Source organism: Crinia signifera, chromosome 3 (genome assembly GCF_055691185.1).
Source record: "Crinia signifera chromosome 3, ASM5569118v1, whole genome shotgun sequence".
Lineage (NCBI taxonomy): Eukaryota > Metazoa > Chordata > Amphibia > Anura > Myobatrachidae > Crinia > Crinia signifera.
This window is the reverse complement of record NC_139219.1, coordinates 292,831,401-292,842,068: the sequence shown is the minus strand read 5'-3', so window position 1 is coordinate 292,842,068 and position 10,668 is coordinate 292,831,401.

Genomic DNA, 10,668 nt, shown 5'->3' with positions numbered 1-10,668 from the left:
TAATAGATTCCTCTCATATGTAGCAGTACACACCCACGCTTCTAGGTGCCACGTTCACAATTTCTCCATATATGGAACTAGACACACCCTTTGGGTGGAGCATGACATGCCCTCTCAATTGGGCGCTGTGCAAAATTTTACTACCAACTATAATCTCCCTGAAACTAGTTTTCAAAAGTAGGCAAGTATGCATACTGTATATCAGCCACTGGCTGTTTCTGACACAGGGCCAGATGTACTAAGCCTTAAAAAGTGATTAAATGGAGAGTGATAAACCACCAACCAATCGGCTCTTAACTGTCACATGTGACATGACTGTTAACCTGTGACATGACAGGAGCTGATTGGCTGGTGCTTTATCACTCTCCATTTAATCTCTTTTCAAGCTTAGTACATCTGGCCCATAGTCTGCTGCATAGTCCTACCAGTAGTGGTAGGCAGAAAAATATATGTGATCAAGTTGAAATGTTCTAGAAGTTATGTCAGACTGTGACACTATATACATTATACTAGGTGATTCATCGCGCCCCACGGGCGCTCTTCATACCATCGTGAGGGGCTGCGCCCCCTTAACCTGTGAATGCATTTATTGAGTGGGTGAGTGTTGGGTGCAAAGGGGCTATGGGTGGGGGAAGGTGGTTAGGGGTTCGTGTGGGTGGGGTGGCGGGTGCGGGGATACTGTGGGCGGTGTAGGTGGGGTATGAAGCACTATTATGTATTGTACGCCTCCGTGCTCTGCTTTCCCTCCATGCACTTATGGCCAAGCGGGGAGCGGCGTCGCCTGTCCCTTGCTTCTGGCCACTCAGACATGGTCACAGGCAGCATGCCGCCAATGATAGGTGCCAGCTCTAGGCCCTCTCATGGATGGATAGCTGTGGATAGACAGAGCCAAGATATGGCAGGGGATGCTGCTGGGGGGAGCGCGGTGGACAGTGGGATACAGCTGTGGGATCAAGGGCGGGGAGCTAGGGATACACCTTCTCTCGCTCATCACAGCTATTTGATAGGCTACCCAATCTGTCACTCTATGACTCAGTAGTGCTAGAATATATATTTATATGAATCAGTAGTGCTAAGGTATATATATATATATATATATATATATATATATATCAGTAGTGCTAGGGTACATTACAGGCAGCAGAAGAGGAGGCACAGGGCAGGGGGAGGCCGCACTGCTCAGTATTGGGCATCACTTGGGATAATGTTCAGCCCTCTTCATAGCTGCTGCTGCATACCAGGGGACAGTGCTGCTGCTGAGCTTCATCTCTCACATGCATAGTCCATAGGCTGAGATCCGGCCAATCAGAGGTCGCCCTTTACCGCACAGCATGCCGGGATTTGTAGTCTCTAGCAGCATGGTGGTGGGGAATGGAACACAGAGCAGGGGGAGGCTGCAGTGCTCAGTATTGGGCATTACTTTGGATAATGCTCACCCCTCTTCATAGCTGCTACTGCTGCATAGCAGGGGACAGTGCTGCTGCTGAGCTTCCTCTCTCACATGCACAGTCCATAGGCAAGCTGCATCCGGCCAATCAGAGGCCGCCCTTTACTGCACAGCATGCCGGGAGTTGTAGTCTCTAGCAGCATGGTGGTGGGGAATGGAACACAGAGCAAGGGGAGTAACATGTAGCATGTATGTAGTTACTGTAGATACAGCAGTGTGTGTGATCATCACATGTGTATCTCCTTCTCTTGCTATTTGATAGGCTACATGATCTGTCACTCTGTAACTCCGCCCATGACTCCGCCCAGCATTATACACAAAGTCACAGAGTGACAGATCTGGGCAAATACATAAGAGATGGTTGCACTTTATAAAATGGCTGGGTGTGTGTATATACATTACAGAGTTGTAGTGCATGTCTATGTAGCAGTAACACACTGATCAGTGAACTAGGGGCTTCAGCAAGTGGTGCGGCCTGTCTCTAAGTGGCAATGATGTGGGAGGAGCTGGATCTACAGAATTGTACACAAATGAGATGTACAATTGTAGAGAAGCTTGGGCTTGTTGAACAGACCTCACTGGTGGGGATAAGAATGAGCTGTCCTAGCTTGCTTCTAGTACTGTCCAGAAGGTGGAGCTCCTGAGTGATCTCCAGACATCAGAGTAGGAGCTAGCTAGTAAAGCATCTCAGCAGGCACTGGGAAAATTGAGATTGCAGCTATCTGGTAGCACCAGTTGCACTGCCATAGTGTCATCCATGGGATAGGGGACATTACAGAATATCAGCATATCATATCATTCAAACAGTTTGATTGGTAGGGCCCCCACAAGTTAGTTTAATTGCGGCCCATACAAACAATCCTATTCAGAGACAATGTTTCCTCTCTGTACAAACAGGTTGGGAGTAGAGATGGTTCGTTTGCGAACTAAGCGGATCTTTTTGGACGGATCCCATGTAAGAGTGAGTGAGCCATCGATCCCAAAAAGGTGAACCGGCGTTCTTTTACTTTCAGTTTCGTTTTTCATTACAATGCATTTGCCTATTCTCAGCACTGCCACCTGTGGCAGCTGAGATGTACTAACTCTGGAGACTGAGTACAGTGCTGCGACTGCAAGTGAAAGAAAGAATAACAAGGCTGCTGCTGCTAGGGATGGCCATCGGTGCACCCAGCCATCGATCAGTGTTTTTACTCGGTCATGTATTTGTTATGCTCACTGTTTTTTTTTTTAAAAAAGGTTTAAAAAAATGGCAATAAATGATTGTAAAACAAATTAAGCGAGCCGATGATCCGTCTAAAAGATCCAGATCTTTTCACGGATTGATCACTTGATCCCAGTTCTTCTTAGTGACCCGTATTGCCCATCTCTAGTTGGGAGCTAGGACCCAGTCTGGAGGGGGGTGTGACTTCTGATCTGATATGCTACTGCACATGTTCAGAATGCAGTCATTTTACTGTGTCAGTACTGCCGAAACATGCAGTGAGATGAGACATCCGATACCTGTCATCATTACCTTGCTTTTGATACCACTGCAGTTAATAATAATAATAATAATAATAATAATAATAATAATAATAATAATTGTATTTGTTTAGCACTCTTTTCCGAACTCAGCAGCTTGTTAACCCCTTGCAATACCTCAACTTTTCTTTTTTTTTTAAGGAGTTCAACTTTATTTCTGCATTAACCTTATACCTGCTGTTTACTAATAAACCCAACATCCTGGTTAAGGAATCAATGTCATAATCACTTCCTCGGTGCACCTATTGTGACCACCATCCTAATGGGCTATTTCAATGAATTACTCAGTTACATCAGCTTTTACTTTTACTGACAGTGAAAAACTAAAAGCTGCATATTTTATTTTTACAATTTCGCTATATTATATTCAGTATGCATAATAATGTTCTTTAATCCACCAAAAACATTTAAAGGACTATATTGTATTTATTGTAAGGTATAACTGCTGTTTACACACTAGGAAAAAAAAAGACATTTTGTGAGGTGATGTCACAGATTCCCCATGAAATGATAGGCTAATAGTGGTTCCACCCACACAATGCGCTCCAATGCGTGCAAGTAACTGGAATAATTAGTTTCATTTATTTATTTCTTTATTAATAGTTATTTATATAGCGCACACATATTCCCCAGTGCTTTTTTTATCAGCCCCTGCCCCAGGGGAGCTTACCATCTATATTCCCTACCACATGTACACACACATTCATTCTAGGGTTAATTTTGTTGGGAGCCAAATATATTTTTGTATTGTGGGAGGAAACCAGAGCACCCGGACTCCACACGTAAAGGCCATGGTGGGAATCGAACCCATGACCTCAGCGCTGTGAACCAGTAATGCTAACCATTACACCGTCCGTGCTGCCCATGCAGATGAACAACGATAACATTTAATTAGAAACATTCCATTACAATTGTACTTTACTTTTAGGGAGGTATATGTATTCCCATGAAAGAATGCAAATAATATACATAATCATTATACTAAAGTCAGCCATCTTGAAAATGCAACTCAGATACCTCATGCCTCAGTGAGATTTCTAGTACCCATTGAACTGAACAGCTACATTTTTTCAGCTCTCCATAAACACCAATAGTAGTGCCCACCATCATTTTCTTGTTTATTAGTTTACCTCACAAAATGGCTGCCCTTGTCCTTGTGTGTAAGGAAGACATTGATTGTTTTTCTGGCATAATATGTGCAACGTGTCTTGTTTTCTTCCTGTTGGACTAGAAAGGTGAAATAACACGAGGGAGAGAAGTGGGGAGAAAATGAAGCATAAGAAAGATAGTAGGTGAATAAACCAATAACAGACAGGAGAAATCAGATTTGGAGCGAAGATGCATGGGATTAAAAGGAAGACGAGTTAAAATGAGACAGCGGTGGATTTGTGTAAGATAGGATGATGGAATGATATGCTGAGGCAAAAAAGCAAAGCCTGGTATAAAATAATACATGGAGGCTTCTGAGGAAAGTAGACAAACATTAAATTACTGGAGCATTTCCACAGGGGAACGTTTGTTAAATCTAAATTAGTATCTACTGACTGTGCATCTGACATCTATTTTACATGTTAGTCTGTGATTGAAAGCTGAGCTGTTCTCCTGCAGACTGTGTGTCTGTGGTTTCCTGATTCCTCTCCTCTTCCACACATTCTTCCTTTATTCCTGCACCTTCCCGTAGCATTTTTCTCCTGTTTTTTATCTTGTTTTCCTTGCGCTCCTCAGGAGAACCCTTTATCTTTTCCCCTTCCTCGTAGGACTCATCGTTCAGTATATTCCGGCATTTTTTTCGCACTATCTCACATTCAATTCTTCCACTACTAATGTATCTTTCCCTATTATCTTATCTCACTTTCCCTCTCTCATTGTCACATTCACTGTCTCTCTGTCATTACTGGCATATCTCTCAGCCTCTCTCTTTCTCTCTCTCCGATTGTCCCTGTCCTCTGTCACATTATCTGTCGCCACCATTACTGCCATATCTCTCGCACTCTCTCATCCTCTGTCATAGTCTCTCTCCATCTCTCTCTCTCTCCCTCTACCTCTCTCTCTCTCTCTCTCTCTCCATCTCTCTGTCTCTCTCTCTCTCTCTTATTATCTACCCTATATAATCTGGTGTGTTACAGTAACCTTATTTTTCTTTCTATTTCTTTCTGTCCTCTTCCACATTATCTGTCTCTTCCATTAGTGGCAACTCTAAATATTTGTCATCCTCTCTAAATCTTTCACTCTCTCTTTGACCCTCTCTGTCTCTTTCCCAATCATTACTGACATCTCTCTGTGCATGTACAGATGAGGGGAGGGGGTCATCGTTAGTGTAGGCCATGGAGCACAAAGCTGCATTGCCCCAATATTCTCTACTCCCCACCCCCCACCCCACACGTGCGCCATCGTCAGCCACAGGGATTGACCAGTGTGTATTCTCTGTCAATTAGGCCCAATAATTGATTGATAATGTAATCACTTTATTATCAGTTTAAAAGTCAGGCCTCACTACTACTCCATGGCCCTTATTCTGATTGACGCGGACTTTACCGCATACTTTCGGATCGCGTCTTTACGGCGTCTGCGCATGCGTGGCGAACGCAACGCGCATGTGCCACGCCTTGACTCCGTACCAGTTCGGCCAAATCCCGTACAAAACTGTTCCCCGCAATCATTCGGGAAATATGGGCGTATTATGGGCGTCATGCGGAATGTCACATGGGCGTAGTTTCAAAGTGGGCAAAACGGGGCGGAAACATGGGCGGACACGGGGGAGTACACTTATGTTGGGGGGCGTACATTCGGATAGCACTCCGAATGCACGCGATCAAAAAGGGAAGAAATGTGCGGTGTCCACAAGTGTACTATTGCTTTGCGGACACCACTCGTTCATGCGGTAGGCGAACGTACGCCTAATGACTACAAGCATTAACACCTGAACCCAATAGAATCTACTCCTTTACTCATTACTCACTAATAGGCCGCTTGTCAGTGCCTTAATTGAAACCATTGCACTTCAATTGCTGTAAGGGTTAATGTGTGCAATGCATGTGTTAGGCATGCTTGTAAGGATATATTGGCATCTAATTGATTCCAATTCCAAATAAGCAGTTTTTTATGAGGATAGGTAATTGAATAAGTGGGTCATGTGATGTCTTGCAGAAGATACTTAATAGTGGGTTGTTTGGCGTAAATACTCCGCTTACGGGCGGTAGCACCGCTTGGCTCCCGGTCGGATGCGGTATTTCCGAGCATACTCTGTAATACTCTGTAATACCGTGCAGAATCGGAGTGTTTCTCCCGCACACGCATGGTTTGTATGTCGTCCGTAAACACGCCCTGTTCTTAAAGAGTGAGTCCGTCCGAATGCGGAGGACCCGTGGGCGTTTCTACGGACGATGGCCGCATGCGGCAAAACACCGTAGCGTGCGGACCGCTCCGTAAGAATGCGGGAATATCCGCACCAACCAGAATAAGGGCCCATGTGTGGTCTTCTGAGTGCTCGGGTGCACAAGCGGAGGGTGCCGGCGCCTCACTACTACTCCATGTGTTGTCTTCTGAGTGCTCGGGTGCACAAGCGGAGGGTGCCGGGGCCTCACTACTACTCCATGTGTTGTCTTCTGAGTGCTCGGGTGCACAAGCGGAGGGTGCCGGGGCCTCACTACTACTCCATGTGTGGTCTTCTGAGTGCTCGGGTGCACAAGTGGAGGGTGCCGGGGGGGGGGGTATCCAATACTAGGCATACATTAGAACGATTGATTGTTTGTGAAACAAAACACATATAATCTACTTACAAGCTCTCCCCGAAATCCTCTCCCAGTAGCCGTGGCAGAGTACTGTAGTAACTTATAGGCTACAATGGCTGAAGATGACTTTAGCTACTGGGCCAAGCTGTTCCAGAGCTTGGTAAATTCGGCAATTAAGCAGTCCACTTTTGGGATCGAAAATGTTGGATTGCAGTAGATACCTATGATATTTGCTGCTATTACTTGTAGATAAATTCAGGGAATAATTCACATTACCTGATTGTGTTTTTGGGTGGATGTTCCACAAATATCCTTTGACACCTAGGACCCTCTATCTCTATCCCTCCTTTGCTTTCTCACATCCTCTGTGTACATATTACATGTACCTCTACCTTTTTACCCCATGTTCCATTTTCTCACCCCTCTCTGCTTATATATATATCCTCTACTCTAAACCCGAATTATGCCTAATTATTTTCACTGAACCAAAGTCACATCCAAAACTTTTCCATCATTGCCTAAAAGTTTTACACTGTATTACAGTTTCCATTCATCTTATACAGTATTTCCTCTCAGAACATTCTCTTAATACCCTGCATCCACTCATCCCACCCTCACTCATCTAATAATGACATGACTTGTGAGTAAGCCTCAGTACTGTAATTACACTCAGCATCCACTCATCCCACCCTCACTCAAGTAATAATGACATGACTTGTGAGTAAGCCTCAGGACTGTAATTACACTCAGCATCCACTCATCCCACCCTCACTCATCTAATAATGACATGACTTGTGAGTAAGCCTCAGTACTGTAATTTCACTCAGCATCCACTCATCCCACCCTCACTCATGTAATAATGACATGACTTGTGAGTAAGCCTCAGGACTGTAATTACACTCAGCATCCACTCATCCCACCCTCACTCATCTAATAATGACATGACTTGTGAGTAAGCCTCAGTACTGTAATTACACTCAGTATCCGCTCGTCCCATCCTTACTCATGTAATAATGACATGACTTGTGAGTTAGCCACTGTACTGTAATAACTCTCTGTATCCGCTCATCCCACCCTCACTCATGTAATAATGACATGACTTGTGAGTAAGCCTCAGTACTGTAATAACTCTATGTATAATAATAAGACAATTTGTAAGTCTTTGTACTGTAATAACACTCTGCATCCACTCATCCCATATTCACTCATATAGTAATAACCTAATGTGAGTAAACCCCTGTACTGTAATTACACTCTGCATCCGCTCAGCCCATCCTCACGCATGTAATAATGACCTAATTTGTGAGTAAGACTCAGTACTGTAATAACACTCTGCATCCACTCATCCCATCCTCGCTCATGTAATAATGACATGAATTGTAAATGAATCCATATACTGGGAATACTGGGAATACCCATATACTGGGAATGACACGACCTATAAATGAGCCTCTGTAATGTACTTACACTCTACATCCACTCAATCCATCCTCATTCATGTAATAATGATATAAACTATTAATGAGCCTCTGTACTGTAATTACATTCAGCATCCGCTCATCCCACCCTCACTTATGTAATAATGACATGGCCTGTGAATTAGCCTCAATACTGTAATTACACTCAGCATCCACTCATCCCACCCTCACTCATGTAATAATGACATGGCCTGTGAATTAGGCTCCGTACTGTAATAACACTCAGCATCCACTCATCCCATCCTCACTCAAGTAATAATAACATGTCCTGTGAGTAAGCCTCTGTACTGTAATTACACTTTGTTTCCAATCATCTCACCCCTCACTCATGTAATAATAAGGGTATGCCCTGTGATTGAGTATGTATGCTTATTTACACATTGCATCCACTCATCCCACCCTCACTCATGCTATAATGACATGGCTTGTGAATGAGACTCTGTACTGTAATTACACTCAGTGTCCACTCATCCTGTCCTCATCATGTAATAATAACATGACTTGTGAATGAGCCTCTGTATTATAATTACACTCAGCATCCACTCATCCTGTCCTCACTTATGTAATAATAACATGACTTGTGAGTAAGCCTCTGTACTGTAATTACACTTTGTTTCCAATCATCTCACCCCTCACTCATGTAATAATAAGGATATGACCTGTTAATGCATGGGTCCTCAAACTGCGGCCCTCCAGATGTTGTGAAACTACAATTCCCAGCATACCTTGCCACAGTTTTAACACTCCCTTGTGGCAAGGCATGCTGGGATTTGTAGTTTCACCACATCTGGAGGGCCGCAGTTTGAGGACCCATGTGTTAATGAGACACTGTACTGTAATTACACTCAGCATCCACTCATCCCACTCTCACTCATGTAATAATGACATGGCCTGTGAATGAGCCTCTGTACTGTAATTACACTCAGCATCCACTCATCCCACCCTCACTCATGTAATAAGGATATGACCTGTTAATGAGACACTGTACTGTAATTACACTCAGCATCCACTCATCCCACCCTCACTCATGTAATAAGGATATGACCTGTTAATGAGCCTCTGTACTGTAATTACACTCAGCATCCACTCATCCCACCCTCACTCATGTAATAAGGATATGACCTGTGAATGAGCCTCTGTACTGTAATTACACTCAGCATCCACTCATCCCACCCTCACTCATGTAATAAGGATATGACCTGTTAATGAGACACTGTACTGTAATTACACTCAGCATCCACTCATCCCACCCTCACTCATGTAATAATGATGACCTGTTAATGAGACTGTACTGTAATTACACTCAGCATCCACTCATCCCACCCTCACTCATGTAATAAACAAAAAGTGAGAGCTTTTTTCTTTCTTCTGAGACTCTATTATGTATTGTTTAAGTGGATTGACAAATACCTGGCTGCATCCCAAAGAGAAAAAATATCCAAGCGCTTGGGGGTGTCAGTGGCTTTCAGATGTGATGTACTCAGGTATCTGGCTGCCTGTGCCCCTGGCTAACAGATCAGTTTTCACGGTATAATCTGTCTCTCCACGTCCCTCATATCCAGAGATGGAGCCGGGGGAAGCTGCCTCTTATGTACTAAGGTTCTGCACTGACAGACGTCGGGGAGAGTGCTGCTGAGTCAGCCTATTCCTGCACACTGCCGCACACGTGCTTCTATTATACGGACTTAATTGCGGGTCTGCTGCTGCACTTTCTTCATCTCTCACCCTGGCTGTTATTAAATTAATTATTGCAAGTTAAAAAGAATGAGCACGGGTCCACACCAGTGTTCCCTCTAAGCTGTGCGCGCGTGCGCGCGCACACAACTCAACGAGCATGCGCACAGACATTACAACAGAGCGCACAAAGCAGCAGTGGTCCCTTTTTGAAGTTGTGGACTCAATTAATGTGTGTTTCACCCATTAACTACATTGTGTGCTGTGTTTTGAATGTTTAAATGTTTAATATCATTTTGAAGTAAAGTTCACACAAATGCTGAATGTAATTTTCCAGTTATATATAAGTGACGCACAAAAATTATAAATTTCCTTCCAAAGTTGCACAGCCAAAATCTTTTGCCGCACACAGCCTTCGTAAAATTAGAGGGAACATTGGTCCACACTGACTGCAGATCGTGCCTGACACACATGGCATTCCTACATGTAATACAAGAGGTTTATATATGTATATATATATATATATATATATATATATATATATAACATTACATTTTTATATGCGTGTTCTCATATATATATATATATATATATATATATATATATATATATATATATATATATATATATGGTGTGTGTGTGTGTGTGTGTGTATATATATATATATTATAAATATATTCAGTATATATATGTATATATATATATATATATATATATATATATATACACACACACACACATGGTGCACATTTATACATACAGTATATATATGTATATATATATATATATATATATATATATGCACTTACACAAATGT